The sequence below is a fragment of the Chiloscyllium plagiosum genome, unplaced genomic scaffold (assembly GCF_037043375.1).
Source record: "Chiloscyllium plagiosum isolate Xiang-an unplaced genomic scaffold, Cpla_swu_hap1 HiC_scaffold_27, whole genome shotgun sequence".
Classification (NCBI taxonomy): Eukaryota; Metazoa; Chordata; class Chondrichthyes; order Orectolobiformes; family Hemiscylliidae; genus Chiloscyllium; species Chiloscyllium plagiosum.
This window is the reverse complement of record NW_028270165.1, coordinates 17,287,035-17,309,354: the sequence shown is the minus strand read 5'-3', so window position 1 is coordinate 17,309,354 and position 22,320 is coordinate 17,287,035. Positions and strand designations below refer to the sequence as shown.

Below are 22,320 nucleotides of genomic sequence, written 5' to 3'. Positions count from 1 at the left end.
GAATCTGCAACCCCCTGCCTGTCAGGGTGGAACAAGCAGATATCCCCAGAGCTGCTTTTGAGGATATGAGCCAAGTGTTTGGAAATGAGACTAGAACAGTGAGGGGCGTGAAGTGGTGATCGAAATGAAGTAGGCACCTAAGGACAAAGGTGTTTTATTTCACAATGAAAGATACTGCTTCACAAAGTTGGGACAATGGAAGGGAAATAGTGACGGTGATTATCTTTGGCTGTTCACCTTGTGAATGTTCCCATTGCTGCGCATGTCCGTGTTAACGTCAGAGCTCTGCAGCATGGTGGCGTTAGATACGCACAGGGCCGGGGCGCAATGGATGACGCATCTGACTCCGCCTACCTGTTTGAAATACAGCTCACAGCTTCTTCACACACCCCAATTAATCTTTCTCATTGTCCTGAAGCCGGCATACGGTTTGAATTCCTGATCTGCAGGAACGAGACTCTTTTCACTGTCTCGCGTCAGTAAGTGTCCCTGAGAACATCGGAGTCACGTCACAGCGCTGTCAGAGGAGGGGAAGCTGAAATAGCCCCACACGCTGCTCACGGGCACATTTCACTTTCCCCAACTCACCGCCCCAACCACTGCGGCTCCTGGGAGTGGAAAGGGAACAAATACCAAAACCCAGTCTCAGCTTTGTAAATCTTCAGGAAATAAGAAAACTGATTATCCCATCCGGTCTTCCATCCTGGCTTGACAGCGTTGATTTTAAATGGCTGTCCAGTTAGTGCCGATTCGTTTTGGCTGAAAAAAATCTTCCTTATCTCATCCCAGCATTTCTTGCCACAGAGAACTGTGCGGCAGAGTTCATGTATATATTTCCTTGTATGGTATTTTGTAAATAACATTCGTTTGTGGGTTGTTTGTATAGGGTATTTAAGGTTCACTAGCCGTTGTTTAATGCTGAGAGGGTTGAGTTGTCTGGAAATCATTTCACAGATGTCTTTAATGTAAAGTAATGTGGCTAGGGTTTCTGCAGACGTTGTGTCTGCTAGTGTCAGTTTGTTGATGTGAAATCGTCACACTGGGTTTATTGGGTAGGCAAAAGTGAGGACTGCAGATGCTGGAAACCAAAGTTTTGATCAGAGTGGTGCTGGAAAAGCACAGCAGGTCAGACAGCTTCCGAGGAGCAGGAAAACCGACGTTTTGGGCAAAAGCCCTTCATCAGGAATAGAGGCAGGACGCTTCCAGGGATGACGAGATAAATTGGGGGGGTGCTGGGCCGAAGGTAGCAAAGAGTACAATAGGTGAATGGGGGTGGGGATGGAGGTGACAGGTCAGAGAGGAGGGTGGAGCGGACAGTTGAGAAGGGAGATTGGCAGGTAGGACAGGTCATGAGGACAGCGCTGAGCTGGAAGGTTGGAACTGAGGTAAGGTGGGGGGAGGGGAAATGAGGAAACTGGTGAAGTCCACATTGATGTCCTGGGGTTGAATTTATCCGAGGTGAAAGATGGGGCGTTCTTCCTTCAGGCATCGGGTGGGGAGTGAGCGGCGATGGAGGAGGCCCAGGACCTGCATGTTCTCGGCAGCGTGGGAGGGGGAGTTGAAATGTTGGGCCAGAGGGTGATGGGGTTGATTGCTGCGGGCGTCCTGGAGATGTTCCCTCAAGCGCTGTGACTTGACTCTGCGAGGAGTCTCCAGTCTCCCCAATGTCGAGGAGACCGCATCGGGAGTAATGGATACAAGCAATGACATTGGTGGAAGCCGTCTCACGATCGTGGCCCAGGTGCGATTTCCGGGCAGGGAAGCAATATACAATAGGGCTGTGACGGAGCGCTGCTGTCTCCCTGGTGGTCTAGTGGTTAGGATTCAGCGCTTTCACCGCTGCGGCCCCGGTTCGATTCCCGGTCAGGGAAGTATTTCTCAGTGGATCTTTTGCCTACCCATTCTCCTTAAATGCGCTGTACAGTTACTGATTGGTCTTCGTCGTTACTGGCTCCTGCAGTGTGTCGTGTGTCGTGCCTCGTTGAAATAGTGTCCTGATTCAGGCTTGTTTGTATGTGTAGGAATCATTGCTTCTGTAGCTAAGTACTTGGTTCGTGTGTGTTGTTTTCCTGTAGACGCTGTTCACTCTACTGTGACGTCTCGAAATGGCACTTTGTTGTTGTTCTCCTCTTTTGTGAATTTTATGCCAGTAAGGATATTGTTGATGGTGTTGTAGGTTTCCTCTAATTTACTTCATTTTTTGATGACAAAAGTGTCATCACTGTGGCGGACAACAAAGTTTGAGTTGGATCGTTTGAAGGGCTGTTGGTTTGAGACTCTGCATTATTGCTTCTGCTCGGAATCCTGATACTGGTGGTTTCATGGGTGTTTCGTTTATTTGTTTGTAGGGCTTGTTACTGAATATGAAGTGGGTGGTTAAGGCACAGTTCCACGAGGTTGACAGTGCTATCTTTGCTGATGAAGTTGGTGCTGTGTTTATGTCTTTGGTTCTTCGAGTAGTGTCTCCAGTTTTCTTTGGCCACGTTGATGTTAATGGATGTGAACAGGGCTGTTATGTCAAAGGACATCATTATTCCATCCTCTTCTAACTTAGTTGTTTGGTGTTCAGGAATTCTTGGATGGAATAAATGGAGTGGCGTGAATCTTCGACTTGGTGTTTTAGACTTCAGTGGAGGCCTTTGATGAGACTGTATATTGGTGTTCCAAGTAGTGAGACTAAGGCCTGAGGGGGGCTCCTGGTTTGAAGAGGAGGAGAACAACAACAAAGTGCCATTCTTAGATGTCACAGTAGAGCGAACAGTCAACAGTGAACTTCAAACGAGCGTCTACAGAAAAGCAACACACGCAAACCAAGTGCTTAACCACAGAAGCAATCATCCCAACACCCACAAACGAAGCTGCATCAGGACATTATTTCAATGAGCCACTACACACTGCATATAGAGGATTATAAAATCATGAGGGATACGGATGAGGTGAACAGCAGCTGTCCTTTCCCTCAGCTGGGGTTTTCAGGATCAGGGAGCAAATATTTTGAGGTGAGTAGAGAAAGATTTTATAAAGACAGGACAAGGATCGTTTTTTAAGAGAGTGGTCTGAGTGCAGAATGAATGTCCAGAAGAAGTCATAGAGTCATAGAGATGTACAGCACAGAAACAGACTGTTTGGTCCAACTTGTCCATGCCGACCAACTATCCCAAAACAATCTAGTCCCACCTGACAGCGCACGGCCCCATATCCCTCCAAACCCTTCCTATTCATACACCTAACCAAATGCCTTTTAAATGTTGCAATCGTACTAGACTTCATCACTTCCTCTGGCAGTTCATTCAATAAACGTACAATCCTCTGCGTGAAAACGTTGCCCCTTAGATCTCTTTTGTATCTTTCCCCTCTAATGCTAAACCCATGCCCTCTCGTACTGGATTCCCCCACCCCAGGGAAAAAGACTTTGTCTATTTATCCTATCCATACCCCTCATGATTTTATACACGCACAGTTACAACGTTTGGATAAGTACATGAATATGAAAGGATCGAAGGTTTATGGGCAAACACTGGTAGGTGGGACGAGTTTAGTTTGAGAACATACTCAGCATGGACGAGTTGGATGAAGGGTCTGTTCAGTGCTGTCTGACTCTGTGACTGACCTGTACTGGTCTTAAAACCATTTTCTTACCTCCCCCCATAACAATCCACTTCTTTGTTGTTCAAAACTCAGATGAATTTAGCCTTGAATATGTTCAATGACCCCACTTCTGAACTGAATTCCTCTTCGTAATATACCACTTGCCTCGCTCACTGCCTGCTGCATCTGCCCGACAACTGGCATTGACTGGAATGGAGGGACTCTGACACCCCTTTATACATCCACACATCATTCCTGATGAAGGGCTTGTGCCCGAAACGTTCACTGTCCTGCTCCTCAGATGCTGCCTGACCTGTTCTGCTTTTCCAGTGCCACATTTTTCGACTTTCACCTCTCGTCCTCACTTTCTCCACATTCCAATATATCACCATTTAAACAATGCACTGCTTTTTTTTAAATAGCCAAGGCTATAACTACACATTGCGGCACTGCACTTGCCATGTGTTTGCCGATTGAGATACAGACCTGGACCAACTTCGGGAAGAGGCAAAACACTGAGTTCTGAACAAAAACGGTAGCACACTCAAAACGTCGGCTCTGTTTACCTTTCCACGGATGCAGCTCGACCCGTTGGCTTTCTGCAGTATTCGGCGTGTTTGAACTGATAGAAGACAATGGTAATTCTGAGCGGGAAGGTTAAATTATTAATTGAATAGTAGCTTCCTCAACGAGACTGTGCGGACGATGGGCGGACCTGTCTCTGTGGCGCAATTGGTCAGCGCGTTCGGCTGTTAACCGGAAGGTTGGTGGTTCGAGACCACCCGGAGACGGGGCGTTTGTTGTTGACGCTCCTACTGCTTTCTTGGCTGCAAAGATGCGCGTTTTTAATGGTGTCAGGAAAATGTTTCCCAAACGGAAATCTTTTCCACTGAGGAAGCACAAAGGGGTTTCTGAATTGATTGAATTTCTAACGTAAAGGAATGCGGATGCTGACAGTCCTAGACAGAAAGCGAAACTGCTGGAGCATCTCAGTAGTTTTGGATGTTCCTGGATGAGGAAAAAAAAGTTCTGAAATGTTGTCTCTGATTCTCTTTCTACAGATGCTGCCTGACCTGCTGAGTTGCTCCTGCAATTTCTGGTTTTGCTTTTAACTGAACGTCCATTTCATCTTTCGGGATGAAACACCCAGAATCGCCATTTGCAGATTTAACCCTTTCGAAAACTGTGAAGTGATTGGATTTAAACAAACTCTGCAATGATTTACTCTTTCTCAGCTCCACAGGCAGAGAGACCTGCGAAATGAAGCTGTCAGTGTGGTTCTGTATTGGTGGGCAGAGTGGTGAATGCGATGGACATGAAATCCATTGCGGGTTCCCCACGCAGGTGTGAACCCTGCCGACTACAGTTGAGAACTACCGTCAGAAAGAAAGGGAGATTGTTCCACGGTTTTTTAAAGATGCAAATCAGTGGAGGGGTTGAAATATTTCAATCACATTGGGACTGGTCGGGAATCTGCAACCCACTGCCTGTCAGGGTGGAACAAGCAGATATCCCCAGAGCTGCTTTTGAGGATATGAGCCAAGTGTTTGGAAATGAGACTAGAACAGTGAGGGGCGTGAAGTCGTGGTCGAAATGAGGCAGGCACCTGAGGACAAAGGTGTTTTATTTGCCAGTGAAAGATACTGCTTCACAAAGTTGGGTCGATGGAAGGGAAGCAGTGATGGTGATTATCTTTGGCTGTTCACCTTGTGAATGTTCCCATTGCTGCGCATGTCCGTATAACGTCAGAAGTCTGCAGCATGGCGGCGTCAGGTACGCACAGTGCCAGGGGCGCAATGGATGACGCATCTGACTCCACCTACCTGTTTGAAATGCAGCTCACAGCTTCTTCACACACCCCAATTAATCTTTCTCATTGTCCTGAAGCCGGCATACGGTTTGAATTCCTGATCTGCAGGAACGAGACTCTTTTCACTGTCTCGCGTCAGTAAGTGTCCCTGAGAACATCAGAGTCACGTCACAGCGCTGTCAGAGGAGGGGAAGCTGAAAGAGCCCCACACGCTGCTCACGGGCACATTTCACTTTCCCCAACTCACCGCCCCAACCACTGCGGCTTCTGGGAGTGGAAAGGGAACAAACACCAAAACCCAGTCTCAGCTTTGTAAATCTTCAGGAAATAAGAAAACTGATTATCCCTTCGGGTCTTCCATCCTGGCCTGACAGCGTTGATTTTCAATGGCTGTCCAGTTAGTGCCGATTCGTTTTGGCTGAAAAAATCTTCCTTATCTCATCCCAGCATTTCTTGCCACAGAGAACTGTGCGGCAGAGTTCATGGATTTCCTTGTATGGTATTTTGTAAATAACATTCGTTTGCGGGTTGTTTGTATAGGGTATTTAAGGTTCACTAGCCGTTGTTTAATGCTGAAGGGTTGAGTTATCTGGAAATCATTTCACAGATGTCTTTAATGTAAAGTAATGTGGCTAGGGTTTCTGCAGACGTTGTGTCTGCTAGTGTCAGTTTGTTGATGTGAAATCGTCACACTGGGTTTATTGGGTAGGCAAAAGTGGGGACTGCAGATGCTGGAAACCAGAGTTTTGATCAGAGTGGTACTGGAAAGGCACAGCAGGTCAGACAGCTTCCGAGGAGCAGGATAATCGACATTTCGGGCTTAAGCCCTTCATCAGGAATAGAGGCAGGACGCTTCCAGGGATGGCGAGATAAATTGGGGGGTGCTGGGCCGAAGGTAGCAAAGAGTACAATAGGTGAATGGGGGTGGGGATGGAGGTGACAGGTCAGAGAGGACGGTGGAGCGAACACTTGAGAAGGGAGATTGGCAGGTAGCACAGGTCATGAGGACAGCGCTGAGCTGGAAGGTTGGAACTGAGGTAAGGTGGGGGGAGGGGAAATGAGGAAACTGGTGAAGTCCACATTGATGTCCTGGGGTTGAATTTATCCGAGGCGAAAGGTGGGGCGTTCTTCCTTCAGGCATCGGGTGGGGAGTGAGCGGCGATGGAGGAGGCCCAGGACCTGCATGTTCTCGGCAGAGTGGGAGGGGGGTTGAAATGTTGGGCCAGAGGGTGATGGGGTTGATTGCTGCGGGTGTCGTGGAGATGTTCCCTCAAGCGCTGTGACTTGACTCTGCGAGGAGTCTCCAGTCTCCCCAATGTAGAGGAGACCGCATCGGGAGCAATGGCATTGACATTGGTCGAAGCCTTCTCATGATCGTGGCCCAGGTGCGATCTCCGGGCAGGGAAGCAATTTACATTAGAGCTGTGAGAAAGCGCTGCTGTCTCCCTGGTGGTCTAGTGGTTAGGATTCGGCGCTTTCACCGCTGCGGCCCGGGTTCGATTCCCGGTCAGGGAAGTGTTTCTCAGTGGTTCTTTTGCCTACCCATTCTCCTCAAATGCGCTGTACAGTTACTTATTGATCTTCGTCGTTACTGGCTACTGCAGTGTGTATTGCCTCGTTGAAATAGTGTCCTTATTCAGGCTTGTTTGCATGTGTAGGGATCATTGCTTCTGTAGCTAAGTACTTGGTTCGTGTGTGTTGTTTTCCTGTAGACGCTGTTTTGAATTTACCATTGACTGTTCGCTCGACTGTGACATCTCGAAATGGCACTTTGTTGTTGTTCTCCTCTTTTGTGAATTTTATGCCAGTAAGGATATTGTTGATGGTGTTGTAGGTTTCCTCTAATTTACTTCATTTTTTGATGACAAAAGTGTCATCACTGTGGCGGACACAAAGTTTGGTTTGGATCGTTGGAAGGGCTGTTGGTTTGAGACTCTGCATTATTGCTTCTGCTAGGAATCCTGATACTGGTGGTTTCATGGGTGTTTCGTTTATTTGTTTGTAGGGCTTGTTACTGAATATGAAGTGGGTGGTTAAGGCACAGTTCCACGAGCTGGATAGTGCTATCTTTGCTGATGAAGTTGGTGCTGTGTTTGTGTCTTTGGTTCTTCGAGTAGTGTCTCCAGTTTTCTTTGGCCACGTTGATGTTAATGGATGTGAACAGGGCTGTTATGTCAAAGGACAGCATTATTCCATCCTCTTCTAACTTAGTTGTTTGGTGTTCAGGAATTCTTGGATGGAATAAATGGAGTGGCGTGAATCTTCGACTTGGTGTTCTAGTCTTCAGTGGAGGCCTTTGACTAGTCTGTATATTGGTGTTCCAAGTAGTGAGACTATGGCCTGAGGGGGGCTCCTGGTTTGAGGAGGAGGAGAACAACAACAAAGTGCCATTCTTAGATGTCACAGAAGAGCGAACAGTCAATAGGGAACTTCACACTAGCGTCTACAGAAAAACAACACACGCAAACCAAGTGCTTAACCACAGAAGCAATCATCCCAACACCCACAAACGAAGCTGCATCAGGACATTATTTCAATGAGCCACTACGCACTGCATATAGAGGATTATAAAATCATGAGGGATACGGATGAGGTGAACAGCAGCTGTCCTTTCCCTCAGCTGGGGGTTTCAGGATCAGGGAGCAAATATTTTGAAGTGAGTAGAGAAAGATTTTATAAAGACAGAACAAGGATCGTTTTTAAGAGAGTGGTCTGAGTGCAGAATGAATGTCCAGAAGAAGTCATAGAGTCACAGAGATGTACAGCACAGAAACAGACTGTTTGGTCCAACTTGTCCATGCTGACCAACTATCCCAACCCAATCTCGTCCCACCTGACAGCACACGGCCCCATATCCCTCCAAACCCTTCCTATTCATACACCTAACCAAATGCCTTTTAAATTTTGCAATCGTACTAGACTTCACCACTTCCTCTGGCAGTTCATTCAATAAACGTACAATCCTCTGCGTGAAAACGTTGCCCCTTAGATCTCTTTTGTATCTTTCCCCTCTAATGCTAAACCCATGCCCTCTCGTTCTGGACTCCCCCACCCCTGGGAAAAGACTTTGTCTATTTATCCTATCCATACCCCTCATGATTTTATACACGTACAGTTACAACGTTTAAAAGACATTTGGATAAGTACATGAATATGAAAGGTTCGAAGGTTTATGGGCCAAACACTGGTAGGTGGGACGAGTTTAGTTTGAGAACATACTCAGCATGGACGAGTTGGATGAAGGGTCTGTTCAGTGCTGTCTGACTCTGTGACTGACCTGTACTGGTCTTAAAACCATTTTCTTACCTCCACCCCATAACCATCCACTTCTTTGTTGTTCAAAACTCAGATGAATTTAGCCTTGAATATGTTTAATGACCCCACTTCTGAACTCAATTCCTCTTCGTAATATACCACTTGCCTCGCTCAATGCCTGCTGCATCTGCCCGACAACTGGCATTGACTGGAGTGGAGGGACTCTGAGACCCCTTTGTACATTTATACATCATTCCTGATGAAGGGCTTGTGTCCGAAACGTTCACTGTCCTGCTCCTCAGATGCTACCTGACCTGTTCTGCTTTTCCAGTGCCACATTTTTCGACTTTCACCTCACTTTCTCCACATTCCAATATATCACCATTTAAACAATGCACTGCTTTTTTTTAAACAGCCAAGGCGATAACTTCACATTGCGGCACTGCACTTGCCATGTGTTTGCCAATTGAGACACAGACCTGGACCAACTTCGGGAAGAGGCAAAACACTGAGTTCTGAACAAAAACCGTAACACACTCAAAACGTCGGCTCTGTTTACCTTTCCACAGATGCAGTTCGACCCGTTGGCTTTCTGCAGTATTCGCTGTGTTTGAACTGATAGAAGACAATGGTAATTCTGGACGGGGCAGGTTGAATTATGAATTGAATAGTAGCTTCCTCAACGAGACTGTGCTCGTGATGCTCGGGCCTGTGTCTGTGGCGCAATTGGTCAGCGCGTTCGGCTCGTAAACGGATGGTTCGTGGTTCGAGGCTACGCAGGGCCGGCGTGTTTTTTGTTCACGCTCCTGCTGCTTTCTTGGCTGCAAAGTTGCGCGTTTTTATTGGTGTCAGGAAAATGTTTCCCAAACGGAAATCTTTTCCACTGAGGAAGCACAAAGGGGTTTCTGAATTGATTGAATTTCTAAAGTAAATGACTGCGGATGCTAACAGTCCGAGACAGAAAGTGAAACTACTGGAGCAACTCAGTGGGTTTGGCTGCACCTGGATGAGGAAAAAAAAAGTTCTGAAATGTTGTCTCTGATTCTCTTTCTACAGATGCTGCCTGACCTGCTAAGTTGCTCCTGCAATTTCTGTATTTCTTTTTAACTGAACGTCCATTTCATCTTTCAGACTCGCCATGTGCAGATATTTAACCCTTTCGAAACCTGTGAAATGATTGGATTCAAACAAACTCTGCAATGATTCACTCTTTCTCAGCTCCACAGGCAGAGAGATCTGGGAAATGAAGCTGTCTGTGTGGTTCTGTATTGGTGGGCCGAGAGGTGAATGCGATAGACATGAAATCCATTGCGGTTTCACCACGCAGGTGTGAACCCTGCCGACTACAGTTGAGAACTGTCGTCAAAAGGAAAGGGAGATTGTTCCACGGCTTTTTTAAAGATGCAAACCAGTGGAGGGGTTGAAATATTTCAATCACATTGGGACTGGTCGGGAATCTGCAACCCACTGCCTGTCAGGGTGGAACAAGAGATACCCGCAGAGCTGCTTTTGAGGCGATGAGCCAAGTGTTTGGAAATGAGACTCGAACAGTGAGAGGCGTGATTTGCCAGTGAAAGATACTGTTTCACAAAGTTGAGTCGATAGAAGGGAAGCAGTGACGGTGATTATCTTTGGCTGTTTACCTCTACCTCAAAAATTCGGCAGAATTTTAAAGTCACGAGGAAAAGAAGTAAAAGTAACATTAGGAAAAACGTTTTCGTACAGGGAGTGGTTAGGGTCAGTAAGTCCCTGTCTGTCATTGACAAAGAGTAAGATTCAATGGACACAAAAGGGAATTCGGTGGTCACGTTCAGATGTGCAGATTTACGCTGAGAAGGCGAGAGAATGAAACGAACAGAGACACACGTTTTCTTAAGTGTAGAACCAGCAGAGCGAAGGTGGGCCGCATGGCCTCCGTCTGCGCTGTGACACATGTTGTGATTCAGTGTGAAATCACAGTTCGACCAACAGAATGTGGGAATTTAGAAATAAGTTTATATTTACACAGCCTCCATACGTCTGCGAAACAGCATATTACACGACAGCAGTGGAGGTCTTTGACATCAGGCTCGAACGTGCCTGCCGCGTGCCAGACGGAAACCTGAAGTGTTCTGTGGAAAGGATGCTGCATGCGGCAGCGGAGTGGCGCAGCGGGAGCGTGCTGGGCCCATAACCCAGAGGTCGATGGATCGAAACTATTCTCTGCTATTGTTCTACGTCACCTCGAGTTAAGATCGGTCCTCTCTTCTGCAAGTTGCATTCACTTACCAAATGTCGCATATCGATGCACTTGTCAAATCAAGTGGCCTGATTTTAGAGGTCTCAGTGGTATTCTGGTATTCGTCTGTTTCCTCTGAACCGAATCGCAAACCCAGTTCTCTGCGATGCCAATCAGCTGGTAAAGTTGAAACACATCCCTTGCGGTTTTGTCCATTCCTTGCAGTAATTCGCCACCCTGGTTCAGACGAGAATGACAAGCATGTCAGAAACCGCATCACGACTCAGACATAGCCCCCTACTATTAGGACGGATACCACCGATTGTGAATAACCTCAGAGAGAGAGAGAAGTGACAGACAGTCGCCGTGGACGTGATGGGCTGAACGGCTTCTGTCTGCGCGAGAATGATGCTACGTGTTTATGCCGTCCCACTGCCTGTCTCTGGGACAGAGAGGCTGAGGGAGCAAAACTGCTTCATTTTTAACCGTCCCTTCCGTGTTGGACTGCCTGCAGTCCCTCAGCTCAGGGCCGTGGGGATGACTCTCAGTGAGTGAAGGTTTCACTCGGATTCTCTTCATCTGGGACACTTGGGGCTCAGATGTTAACTGCTGCGCGGTCGCAGCAAAGAAAGCGATGCCCACTTTGCAATAGACTTTCCGTAAGATTACTGCGTGAAGACGATTTCTGAACACCAAGAAGGCTGCACAACAATGTGAATTTACCTGAGCGAAGAGTCCTCGGTGTCCATTTCTTTCTGTCCTGCCAGCACAGCATCTTTCTATCTCTCCGATAACAGACCCTTGGAGAAAGTTCACAATCAAAGTTGTTCATGCTCCCCGCATTAATGTAACTGACACCTCTCACCCCAAGGGTTTCAGAGAGAGAGAGAGAGAGAGCAGAAGAGCGAATGGACTCTACCCGCCCCCCACTCTACACCCAGTCCCACCCCCCAGAACAACGTGCAAGTAGAAATAAAATGGTTTAATTATCCACCAGTGGAGATAGTCCAGTTCCTGGGGATGAGACAAAGTGGCCATTCTGCCCCGGGGACAGAATGACAAGCAGATGTTCTGGAAACGCTTTGCTGCTTGCAATTCTTGGAGCAATGTGGAATGTACTTCACACTGAGCAAGTTTCATCTGGCTCAGAGTCTCCGATGTACATTGCTGTGTTTGCCGCCAGCTCAGAGAGAGAACAATAGGAAGGACGTAGGAGTGAATAACGATCCGCGTGAGAGGGCGAATAACTGTTAATGGAGACTGTTAGCGGCTAACAATACGTAGTGTGTCATAGCAGACGAGGTGATAACAAGGAGTCGTTTGTGTGGTAGGGGTCAAGGACATGGGGGAGTTCAGGCCCTAAAGTTATGGAACTCGATATTGAAGACCGGAGGGCTGTAAGGTCTCCAAGTGGAAAATGAGGTGTTGTTCTTTCATCTGGAGCGAGAACACTGCTGCAAGCCTGAGACAGAGATGTTGGCCAGGGAACAGGGTGATGTGTTAAAGTGGCAGGCAACCGCAAGGTCAGGGCCTTTTTTCCGCGGGCAGAACCGGGATGTTCTGCGAAGCAGTCACCCAGTTTATGCTTCATGCTACATTGGGGAAATGACACTGTGAGCAGCGAATGCAGTGGACTAGGTTGTGGCAAAAGTGCTGCTTCACCTGGCAGGTATGTTTGAGCCCTTGGATATTCAGGAGGGAGCAGGTAAATGGGCAGGTGTTACACATTCGGCGGTTGCAGGGGAAAGTGCCTTGGCACTATGGGAGGTGGGTGTGGGGTGTTGCGAGTGAAGGAAGAGTGGAACCGAGGTGGAACCCCTGGCACAACGGGTGCGTGTTGGGACCATAACCCAGCTGAGAAAGCATTCTCTCCTATTCACTCAATGTCGTCTTTAGCAGCTTTCCGGTATAACAGCGCTCTGTTCTGCACCTAGGCTTCTAATATGCTTCCGAAAAAAGCTTGGACATAAATATTTCCCAGTGATATACTGGCCCAATGTTGAATTATCTGCCAGTGGAGAGAGCCCGGTTCCTGGGGACGGGACAAACAGCAGCAGGGAGACTGAATGAGAAGCAGTTGTTCAGGAAACTCTTTGCCGCTTGCAATTCTCAGAGCAATCTCAAATGTATTTCATACTGAGCAAATCTCAGGTCGCGCAAGCGGTGTGGGGCGCTAGCGGCGTGCCGGCTCTCTGGCTCGTTGGTCTAGGCGTATGTTTCTCGCTTAGGGTCCTTTACTATGCCGAATTGCGAGAGGTCCCGGGTTCAAATCGCGGGCGAGTCCGCGTTTTTTAACTTGACTTGTGCAAAACTCCCTGATTAATTTTCTCAAAAAACGCCTTCGTGAGACGAGGTTGGGCTGTCTGGAGTACGAATGAGGCGGAAAACAGGGAAGTGAAATGGTTGGAGATAGTGTTCAACAGGTTGACGTGAGTGGTGCAGTGTTTGAGGAATGTCAGCAATCAAGGTAGATTGGAAAATTGGGACAGCTCTCCTCGGAGAAACGAACTTTTCCAAGTCATGAGGGACCCAGAAACAGGAAATAATGTTGTGAAAATGCTCCCACACCTGAAAGGATCCTCAACGATTCGGCAAGTGGAAAATGAGGTGTTGTTCTTTCATCTGGAGCTAGAACACTGCTCCAAGCCTGAAACAGAGATGTTGGCCAGGGAACAGGGTGATGTATTAAGTGTCAGGCAACCGCATGGTCAGGGCCTTTTTAGTGAAACTGACACCTCTCACCCAAGGGATTCAGAGAGAGGGAGACAGCAGAAGAGCAGGTGATTGGAGACAGCGCTGAACAGGTTGTCGTGAATTGTGCCGTGTATGAGGAATGTCAATAATGAAGGCAGATTGGAAAGTTGGGACAGCTCTCCTTGGAGACAGAAGTTTGAAATCTGGCCCAGTTGACGTTTTACAAGACATGAGGGGTTTAGACAGAGAAAATAATATAGTGAAAATGGTACCACGCCTGAAAGGATCGCTAACAATTAGGCAGTGTCTCGAGGAGAGGAAGTAAAAATAACATTATGAAGAACGTTTTCGTGCAGAGAGTGGTTAGGGTCAGATTTACACAGTTGCGCTGGCACCATGTGGAGCTCTGAGTTGTCTTGTCCTGTTCTGTCGGTGTGTTCTGATCTCAAGTGTGATCCCTCTTCCCTCAGGTGGTGAAGTTGAAACACATGACTTGCTTTTCTTCGTCCATTTCCTGTGGTAAAGAAACAGACGCCCGTGTAACAAAAGACTTTCTGCAGGATTGCTGTGTCAAGACAAATTCTGAACACCAAGCAGGCTGCACAAGCAGGCACTCATATCAATTTACCTGAGGGAAGAGTCTCCGGTGTCCATTTCTGTCTGTCCCGATAGCACATCACCTTGTCATTTCTTCGATAACAGACCTTTGGAACAAGTTCAAAGTTGCCATTTGATGCATTCGTGTCAATGACGTCTCCTACCCCAAGTGATAGTGAGAGAGAGCAGAAAAGCGAATGGGCTCTGCCTTCCACCAGCACAGCTTGCAAATAGAAACAAAATGGTTCAATTATCCGCTACTGGAGAGAGCCCGGTCCCTGGGGACGGGACAAACAGCAGTGTCCTGGGAGCAGGAGACAGACTGAGAAGCAGATGTTCTTGAAACTCGTTGCGGCTTGAAATTCTGGGAGCAATGTACAATGTATTTCGTACTGAGCAAGTCTCAGCTGCTTATGGAGCTGACTGCGTCCATGGCATGTGGCTCGTTGGTCTCAGGGTATCAACAGGTTGACGTGAATGGTGCCGTGCCTGAGGTGTGTCAGTTCTGAAGTTGGAAAGTTGGGACAGATTGGAAAGTTGGGACAGATCTCCTTGGAGCTGTAGTTGCTGTGGAGGAGGATCATAAGACACAGAATATAGAATAAAAGATTATAGTGTCATGTAACATAAATTTTATATTGAAGAAACCTAGATTGCTGTTGAGTCTTTCATCTTTTAAAACGGGTTGTAGATTTCGGTTCATTAATCTGTAAATCCCAGAACTTTTTAAAAGTCACATTCTCCAGGTAACTTAAGGTTCTATAAAAGGAGGTGACACCTCAGGTCAGACAATGCATGAAAGCTGTGAGGGTAGGGTCTATCTGTATCCTAATCTTGAGTGAGACTGGTTCTATATCCAAATATATAATACTGCAAACGCAGATTCACCCCAAAGACTTCTATATGTGAGTGCATGCATGAGAGAGAGCGCGTGTGTGTGCGTGTGCATGCTGGGTACAGTGTGTGTGTGATGGAGTATAAGCATGTGAGATGGTGTATGCGTAGGGTTGAGTGTGGGGATGTATTACTGTGTGTCTGAGAGAAAGCATGTCTATCAGAGAGGGTCTGCACGAGCGTGTGAGTATGTAAGAGAGTTTGCTTGTGTGTGAGAGTGTATTGTGTAGCTGGGTCTCCTGTAGTGTGATGTGAACCCAGGGTCTCGGCTGAGGCCATTATCATGTGTTCTAAACATGGCTATCAGCCTCTGATCGGCCACCAGATGAAAGAGGGTTGACGCACGAGAAAGGACGGACGGGGGCACTGGTGGTGGTGAAGAAGGGAGAGAAATGGAGAAGAGACAGAGGTTGGGGAGTAGAGAATGACTGGGGTTCAGAGGATTGGGGAGAGAATCGGGGTGCAGTGTGAAGAATGGAGAAAGGGCGGGGGCAGTGGGTGGGGAGAAAATGGACTAGGGGCAGAATGGGAAGCGAAAGACAGCACAAATCCAGGACTGGTGTCAGTGACCCACCAACTGGAACACACTCGTCCCACAGCAAATTTGGGGTAACCATTTCTCAATATAAGCATGGCTAAGGCATATCATCCCTGCAGGCCATTCACACCGACCTTCCCAACAGCATCCCACCCAGACACACTCGATTACGCTACAGCCCTGCAGTTCCCCATGGCTATTTTCTGATGAAGGGTTTTGCCCAAAACGTCGATTCTCCTGCTCCTCAGATGCTGCCTGACCTGTTGTGCTTTTCCAGCACACACTCTCGACCCTAATTTCCAGCATCTGCAGTCCTCACTTTCGCCCAGTAAGGGGTGAATGTTATATTCCGAGTCTTGTAAATCTTTTAAAATCTTTTCCCCTCACCCTAAACCTATACCCTGTAGTTTTGCAATACCTCTACCCTGGGGAAACGACAGAAACGTTGAGCAGCCAGACAAAATGCAAAAGGAATACCATGTCTAGGCACAGGGGAAAAACATTTCGACAAAATTTGCTTTGGTATTTTTCTCTCGTATTCGCATTTGGACACTTAAAATTTGTCATGATGTGGAGGTGCCCCTGTTGGACTGGGGTGTACGAAGTTAAAAATCACACAACACCAGGTTACAGTCCAATCGGCTTGTTTGGAAGCACTAGCTTTCGGAGCGCCGCTCCTTCATCAGGCGGTTGTGGAGTATACGATCATAAATTCTGTGTCTTACGATCTTATACTCCACAACCACCTGATGGAGGAGCAGCGCTGTGAAAGCTAGTGCTTCTAAATAAGTCTGTTGGACTATAACCAGGTGTATTGTGATTTTTAACTTTAAAATTTGTAACAAATTCCTGCACACTGAGCATGCTCCGCGGTGTCAGCAAGCACTGCGCATGACCGCCAGTGTCAGCAAAGCACTGCGCATATTCCTTGGTGCCCGCAGAAACTGCGCGTCAGCTCCTTTCCATGGACCAATGGAGAACCTTGGAGGACCGGAAGGAGACTGGTCCTCCTGCCAACCAGAGCCGGCCATTGTCGAAATGTGGAGGTTGGACCGTGAGCTCTGAAGCTGCTGCTGCTCCTCTCTCTGTGAACTTCACCCCAGACTGTAACTTCCTTCCTCTGTCTAACTTTTGTGAGTACAACAGTCTGTTTCTCACCACTTTTTGCATTTTTTGTTTCATTCTGGGGTTCAATTGTTAACTTGCAGCAACTGAAAGGAAAGAGTGAATCGTGGGGCGGCGGGGGGACAGACTCTGGAAAAGTTGATCCAGGTCTGTGTCTCAATTTGCAAACACATGGCAAATGCAGTGACACAATCTATAGCTCTTGATGTTTAAAAAAAAAACGCAGAGAGGAGGCGCATTGTTTAAGTGGTGATATGTTGAGATGTGATGAAAGTGAGATGATGGAGATCAGAGTTGAATATTGTGGCGCTGAAAAAGCACAGCAGGTTAGGCAGCAACTGAGGAGGAGGAGAGTCAATGTTTTGGGCATGAGCCCTTCATCAGGAATGATGTGTGGATGGACAAAGGGGCCTCAGCGTCCTTCTACACCAGTCACTGCCAGTTGTCAGACAGGAGCAGCAAGCAATCAGCAAGGCAAATGGTATATTAGCAAGAGAAGCTTCGAAATCCTCATTTCCCCTTCCCCCACCTCATCCTAGTTTCTAACCTCCAGCAACACTGTCCAGACTTGTCCGACCTGCCTTGCTCCTTTTCCACCTATCCACTCCACCCTCTCCTCCCTGACCTATCACCTTCATCCCCTCCCCCACTGACCTATTGTACTCTATGCTACTCTATCCCCACCCCCACCCTCCTCTAGCTTATCTCTCCACGCTTCAGGCTCTCTGCCTTTATTCCTGATGAAGGGCTTTTGCCCGAAATGTCGATTTCGAAGCTCCTCGGATGCTGCCTGAATTGCTGCGCTCTTCCAGCACCACTGATCCAGAATCTGGTTTCCAGCATCTGCAGTCATTGTTTTTACCCTATTAGCAAGAAAAGTTGAGTTCAGAAGTGGGGATGTCTTCCTGCAGTTCGGTCAATCATTGAATCTATTCAAGGCTGAGTTCATTTGACTTTGAAGAACAAAGAAGTGGGGGAAGGTAAGAAAATGGTTTTAAGACCAGTATAGAACAGTTACAGTCATACAGCACTGAAACAGATCGTTAAGTCCAACTAGTCCATGCTGACTGTGTTCTGAAACTAAACTAGTCCCACCTGCCAGTGTTTGGCCCAGACTCTCTGAACCTTTCCTATTACAATTGCAACATTTAAGAGGCATTTGGATGGATATATGAATAGGAAGGGTTTGGAGGGATATGCTGGCAGGTGGGACGAGATTGGTTTGGGATATCTGGTCAGCATGGACGGGTTGGACCGAAGGGTCTGTTTCCATGCTGTACATCTCTATGTACTTATCCAAATGTCTTTTAAACACTGTAACTGTACCTGCATCCATCACCTCCTCTGGACATTAATATCACATGAGAACTATTCTCTGTCTTAAAATAAAAAGGTGCCCCTCATGTCTTTTTAAAATATTTCTCCTCTCATCTTCAAAGTTTGCTCTCTAACCTTGAAACACCCATCCCAGAGAAAGAATACCTGCTATTCACTTCATCGATACCCCTGAAGATTTTATAATCCTCTCTAAGGTCATCTCTCAACCTCCAATGCTGCAGTGAAAAAAATCCCACCCTGTTCACCTAGATGCCGGTATATTTATATCCAGTTATGAACTGTTCAATGCTGGTGCCGACTGAAAGACCAAATGACCTATTCCTGCTCCAAATTCTCTCACCCTGTGTCCAGGACAGCAAGAGACCATATGACAAAGGTGCAGAAATTAGGCCATTCAGCCCATCAGATCTACTCCACCATTCAATGACAACTGATACGTTTCTCAACCCCATTTTGAAATTTTGATTTTGGAAAGGCAGATCAGGAAAGTATCTGCAAAGTTAATGGGGAGTGTTGTTGACCAAAGATACCTTGGAGAGCCGGTTCATAGTTTCTTGAAAGTGGAGTCACAGGTAGACAGGATTGCGAAGGAGGTGTTTGGTATGCTTGCCTTTATAGGTCAGTGCATTTCAGTCCAGATGTTGGGAGGTCATGTTGCCCCTGTACTGGACATTGATTCAGCCACTTTTGGAATACTGCGTTCAGTTCTGGTTACCCTGCTACAGGAAAAGTGTTGTGAACCTTTGACAGGGTTTGGCAAAGATTTACAAGGTTGGAGGTTTAAGCGATAGGGAGAGGCTGAATAAGCCGGGGCTATTTTCCCTGGAGCATTGAAGGCTGAGGGGTGACTTTATAGAGGTTCATATGGAACATGGATAGGGTGAATAGCCAAAAACATTTCCACATAGTAGGGAAGTCCAAAACTAGAGGGCATAGATTTGAGGTGAGAGGGGAAAGATTTAAATGGAACCACATGGACAACTTTCTCACACAGAGAGTGATGCAAGCATGGAATGAGCTGCCAGAGGACGTGGTGGAGGCTGGTATAATTACAGCATTTTAAATGGCATCTGGTAACAGGGTGAATTGAGAGGGATATAGGCTAAGTGCTGACAAATGTGACTATGCTAATTTGGGATATCTGGTCAGCACAGACAATTTGGACTGAAGGAAAGCAGAAGTATTATTGTGAAGACTGGACTTTCAGAGCAGCTTCCAAAGATATTTTGTCCTTACGCTGGGAGTAGAGCTAAAATGAAATCTTTCATTTGCGAGATGGCAACTGAGTAAGTGAGGATATCCAGGATTTTGATGGAATGTGGGAATTTGTTGCAATGTGGGGTTGAAGTGTTTTAAGTAAAGTGTCCTGAGTGGGAAGCCTAGTGAAGGGTTTCAGTGGGTTTTTGTTTTAAACTGCTCATTTCTTTCAGCCCTCAACAATGTACTTCCAATGCTGTCCATCAGAAGGAGTGGTGAATCAGTAACTGGTATCATCAGAAGCCTTACGGTTTTCAGTACTGCAGGTATTGCATTGTTGCATCAGCATTGTAAAGGTTATCGGCAGCAATGGGAGGTGTGGGCTGTATTCACTGGAAGCGATGAAGCAGTTAGATAACACACATATGAGAGGGCAGGGTGGGACTTGTCTTTCAATTTGCAGAAGTTGGGAGGTTCTGGGAGTTGTGGTTCTGGGCAAACACAACTGCAGTAAATCATAGAAGCCCTACAGTGTGGAAGGAGGCCATTCAACCCATCAAGTCCACACTGACTCATCGAACAGCATGCCACCCAGACTCACCCTATCTCGTCGTTTCTGCTTGTGGGTTAGACTAGGTAACAAGATTAGGGGTAGGTTTAAGGCAGAGGAGGAGGGACTACATTTCCTGGAGAGTGGTGAATCTATGGAATTCTTTGCCCAAGGAAGCAATAGAAGCAGGCATATTCAAGGCACAGTTCGATGGGATTTTGGATGGTAGGTGAATTTAGGGTAGTCAGGATAATGTAGGTAAGTGGAGCTGAGATGATGGATAGATCAGCCATGATCTTAAAGAATGGCGGAGTAGGCTCGATGGGCCAAATGGCCTCTTTCTGCACTGAAGGGATTTTATGATTGCTTCATATGGTGTATATCTGATATTCGCTGTTGTACAAGCTGCATGGCTATGATTTTTCACCTTCAAATATAGTAATGGAATTACATCCTGTATTTCTTGTATTCATTTTTATTTTAACAGGTCAGCAGGAAGTCTTTCGGCAACTTTGCTGGCTTTCTTTCCTGAAGCAGCCTTGACATTTCATTTTTATATCCTTCATTCAGCTCCATTTCCAGCACCTTTGTAGGAAAATTGTTCCAGGTGATTGTCACCTAAATGAAGTTTTCCTCTTTATATACTAAATGCTATCTGGCTGAATGAGGGTTTTCAGGTTTCTGTGTCATGGATAATATATGATCAGCAGGTATCTGGCAATCTAAGGAATTGTCACCGATGTTATGTTCATTTGACTGTACTGACCGTGACTTATTTCATGGTTTCTTTTGCAGGAAGACATAGGGAAAGAAATCTGAAACCAAAAGATACATCAGTTTCTGACAGAGTCACTTGATTCATTGGGACTTGAATATCAGCAGCCATTCCAGTCGAGAAGAAATGTTTGCTTTTGTCTGCTTGGACACTGGTGTGGCAGGAAGAATACTGATACACCCAAATGAGGGAGATTCAATGCGGTGACTGTGAAAAGTACAGGACTTCACACCATTTACTCAGCTTGGAGGATCAAAGAGGCCGTTCACTTGCTCTCTGTGTGGGAAGGGCTTCACCTGCTCCTCCCACCTGCAGAGACATCAGTGAGTTCACCTCCATCGCAGGGGGATTGAAGGAGCTTCGGCCGAGTGCCATTCTCGACTGCATTAATAACCCAGTTCTGGGGGCTCCCGGGTTTGAATCTCACCATAGCAAATGGCGGATTTGGAATTCAGTCAGAAATCTGGAGTTCAGAATCTCATTATGAAACCATTTTCGGGGAACAAACACCCCAATCTGATTCACTTATGCTTTAGGGAGGAAACTGCCGTTGTGGCAAAGGATTCACTCAGTCGTCCCAGCTGCATCCTTTCCCTGGCCTATATGTGACTCCAGACCCACAGCAGTGTGGTTGATTCTTGACAGCCCATCTGCAAATGTGCGGGGCGAATCTTACTTGCATACAGGCTATGAGTTGCAATTTCTGGATCAGTGGTGCTGGAAGAGCACAGCAATTCAGGCAGCATCCGAAGACAGGCAAAATCGACGTTTCGGGCAAAAGCCCTTCCCGAAACGTCGATTTTGCCTGTCTTCGGATGCTGCCTGAATTGCTGTGCTCTTCCAGCACCACTGATCAAGAATCTGGTTTCCAGCATCTGCAGTCATTGTTTTTACCTCTATGAGTTGCAATTGCTGAGTGAAGCAATACTTCCTCCAGGCTAAGGCTGCACCATGGATCGAATTACAAAGGAACAACTCAGCTGACCAATAATGAAGGAAGCGGGATGCAGGAGAGTGTGTGTGTATATGTGTGTGTGTGTGTGTGTATGTGTGAGTTTCAATAAAAAGCTACTTTTTGTGCACTTTTTTGCTGGGACGATCTGAAGCTGCAACAAAGTTAGGTCCCAACAAAAGTTACCTGAACTTACTGTCGGACTCAAACATTGAAGGCTATGAGATCCAACAGGCTTTTCTTTTAAAGCTGCTAATTTCTTTCAATCTCCGACGCGAGGTTTCCAATGTCTTATATCAGAAGGAGCAGTCAATGTGTAGCTCGTATTATTAGAATTGTACATTTTTCAGGCTGATGGTTCATTGTTTCCTCAGCATTGTAAAGTTTACTGGCAGCAATGGGAGGGGTGGGCTGTTTTCACTGGAAACAAAGTTAAAATCCAGTTACAGTCCAACAGGTTTATTTGGAAGCACTAGCTTTCGGAGTGTTGCTCCTTCGTCAGGTAACTGTACAGCAGGATCATAAGACACAGAATTTGTAGCAAAATGATATATTGAACAAACCTCGACTGCTTTTAAGTGTTTCATCTTTAGAATGGGTTGCAGGTTTCAGTTCATTAGTATGTAAATCCCAAAACTTCTTTTAAGTCACAGTCTCGAGATAACTTAAGGTTTTACAAAGAGGTGCCATCTCAGGTCAGACAATGCATGAAAGATGTGAGGTTCGAGTCTGTCTTGAGTCAAAGTAGGAATTTATAAAATATTACATGGATTGACTGTCTGCAGGTTG

At 46.6% G+C, this 22,320-nt stretch overlaps 3 non-coding genes across 3 annotated transcripts; all 3 read left to right on the top strand.

Annotated features, from left to right (window-relative positions):
• The first annotated feature begins 1,799 nt into the window (after window positions 1-1,799).
• On the top strand, window positions 1,800-1,871 carry trnae-uuc (transfer RNA glutamic acid (anticodon UUC)). Its single transcript has one exon. It is a non-coding gene; the product is annotated as a tRNA-Glu (tRNA).
• A 2,434-nt stretch (window positions 1,872-4,305) lies between these two features.
• trnan-guu (transfer RNA asparagine (anticodon GUU)) lies at window positions 4,306-4,379 on the top strand. Its single transcript has one exon. It is a non-coding gene; the product is annotated as a tRNA-Asn (tRNA).
• A 2,462-nt stretch (window positions 4,380-6,841) lies between these two features.
• On the top strand, window positions 6,842-6,913 carry trnae-uuc (transfer RNA glutamic acid (anticodon UUC)). The gene has a single exon. It is a non-coding gene; the product is annotated as a tRNA-Glu (tRNA).
• The last annotated feature ends 15,407 nt before the right edge of the window (window positions 6,914-22,320 follow it).